The sequence below is a fragment of the Anabrus simplex genome, chromosome 14 (genome assembly GCF_040414725.1).
Source record: "Anabrus simplex isolate iqAnaSimp1 chromosome 14, ASM4041472v1, whole genome shotgun sequence".
NCBI lineage: Eukaryota > Metazoa > Arthropoda > Insecta > Orthoptera > Tettigoniidae > Anabrus > Anabrus simplex.
Window position 1 is genome coordinate 30,804,497 of NC_090278.1, and position 2,821 is coordinate 30,807,317.

A 2,821-nucleotide genomic window follows, 5' to 3' on the forward strand; every position below is an offset into this window, starting at 1 on the left:
AGAGCTACTCACACGAAGAATGTAATATGTTGACAAGAAAATTACAAATAAGGGATCTAATTGTCAAAGTTGAACGAATGGATGATTAATCATGCATCAGTATAAAGAGTCGAATGTAAATGCGTATGAAAATGTAGTTAACTACAATAGTCAACTGATTTTCAAATGCAACTGTAAGTTTATCATGAACCATACCTGTTGTGTTGTACGGGTGCGAGGTCAGGTTTACGACAGTCGACACATTTCTGGATTGTGGAGGAGATTATTTAATACAAATAGACTTGCAGAATGAATTTTCAAAATTATATCGGTCTATAATAAGTTTAGTCATGTTAATAAGGATTTTGCCTTTTGCTATGTCAGAAAAAAAATTTTAAACTCTTAACGTTTCGCAGGGAACGTTGCTCCCCTTTTTCAGAAGAAAATATAATCTGTTCATGAGCAAGACTTCTCTAATAATAAACCTTGCTCATCTGTTCATCAGCGAGACTTCTCTAATAATAAACCTTGTTCGTCTGTTCATCAGCGAGACTTCTCTAATAATAAGCCTTGCTCGTGAACAGACGAGAGTTTCTTCTTCTTAAGGGGAGTCATAACTCAAATGTTGATGATGACACTTGTTGTTTAAAGGGGCCTAAAATCTAGGTCATCGGCCCCATAGTTGAAATATTATTATTTATAATAATAACGTTATTGTTGTACGTACAACTAACTAATTTCATACGGTTTTCGGAGGCGCCGAGTGGCCGAAATTTTGTCCCGCAGGTGTTCTTTTACCTACCCATAAATCTACCGACACGAGGCTTTCGTATTTGAGAACCTTAAAATATCACCAGACTGAGCCTGGATCGAACCTGCCAAGTTGGGTTCAGAAGGCCAGAACCTCAACCGTCTGGGCTACTCAGCCCGGCCAGAAGGAAATTGAGCTAACGGCACGTGGTGTTCCCAAGCGTTCACCCATCCATGTACTGACCGCGCCCAATGTTGCTTAACTGCGGTGATCGGACGAAAACCGGTGTATTCAACACGCTATGGCCTTTGGTTGAAATGTTACAAGACTTTTGACAAAAGAAAAAAACGAATTTTCAATTCCCGTTATCAGTTCCTCCCTAGTGTAATTTTTAAAGGGCTAAATGCCGGATTTAATGAGTAGCGGTTTGGATTATACAGGGTGGTCAGAAACAACGGGAACCTGTTATATGAACGGCAGAGGGTTGGTCATACTGATAAATAATTTGAAATTTTTAATTCAATATCCCACGCCATTGTCATTTTATTAGCTGCTGAAGTTAGCCAATCAGATCGCTTCGCGGGCGAGTTCAAATGGACTCTGCAGAGTAGTGTTGCTAAATCTACAAGTGACTTAAGACCGCCGTAAGATCCATCAAACACAAACACACCGTTGGTTTCGGCCGCCGCTGTCGCCGTTCTGTCAACTCGGAGGTTTGCATACAAAACCCTCCCCTTGCAATGTTTCATTCTCCGGCTGGTGCTCTCATGCCTGTATTAAGCCAAGCCCTTTCTCGTCCGACTCGTTGGCTGAACGGTCAGCGTACTGGCCTTCGATTCAGTGCGTCCCAGATTCGATTCCCGGTCCGGTCGATGGATTTTAACCTTCATTGGTTAATTCCAGTGGTTCTGGAGCTGGGTGTTTGTGCTGTCCGCAACATCCCTGCATCACACACACCACACATAACACTATCCTCCACCACAATAACACGCAGTTACCTACAAATGGCAGATGCCGCCCACCCGGCTAGAAATACCCACACGAAATTATAATTATATACACCCCCTTTCTCTCACGCTGTTAGACAAAATTAGCTTCAAAGTTCTTTGGGACTACCATTTCAATAATCCCGCTGGAATATATTTTCATTGTAGCAGGCCTACGCTGTGTGTAAGAAGAGAAAGATATCTGACGGAGTAACTTACAGTCTAGGGCAGTTTTATCTACCTTAACACTTTTTCAGCTTTTTGCGACAGAAATCTTATCGGATTCACTTGAAATTTTCAAATAATGTTTCAATATGTACACGAATTAAAAGTAGTTCTCTATTTTATTACCAGTTGAGTATTAACTTTATATCTTTACTCCTCAAATAGCGTGAAACTAGAAATTTGCCTTTTGAATAAATAATGAAAGAGTTGAAAAATTATATCTCGAGTACAGTAGTTAATACCTGACTGCGAAACCCGGAGTTTTTCTTAAGCAGATGTGTATTTTTGACAAATTATAGGCCAAAAAATGAAAACTGTGGCTCAAGGACTATTTTCCATGCAACATGCACCAATAGGAGGAATAAACTTCTCCAGGGGAGGAACTTGAACAAGGACCTCCCTGCTGATAGAGTCGGCCGTTCATAGCAAGCACGCTGCGGTGGCATTGGTTGGAACTCACGGTGTGTCAGTGTTTGATGCTCATTTCTCGACCTAGATTTAGCAACATCGCCTCGTAAAGCCGATTTGAATTCGCCCGCGAAGCGATTTGATTGGTTAACTTTGGCAGCTGGTAAAATTACAAGGGCGCTAGATATGAACGTATTTTTATTTTCCAATTACTTATCAGTATGACCAACGCATGATGCAAGTGTAATGGACGAGCATAACTTGGAAACAATTCTCTAAACCCATGGATAAATATTGAAAATATCTAGCTCGTTTAGTAGGTATTATTATTATTATTATTATTATTATTATTATTATTATTATTTACGTTGTTATGTACGGACTTTATTTGGTATAAATCGTTAGCGTATCATTTATTATTTGTGTGTTATATGATCTGTCTTGTGTAACGAAACATGTGAGGTTATGTCAC

General features: G+C 39.8%; 1 pseudogene; it reads right to left on the bottom strand.

The window, feature by feature from the left end:
* Nucleotides 1-924: 924 nt before the first annotated feature.
* Nucleotides 925-1,043, bottom strand: LOC136885814 (5S ribosomal RNA; annotated as a pseudogene).
* Between the last annotated feature and the right edge of the window lie 1,778 nt (nt 1,044-2,821).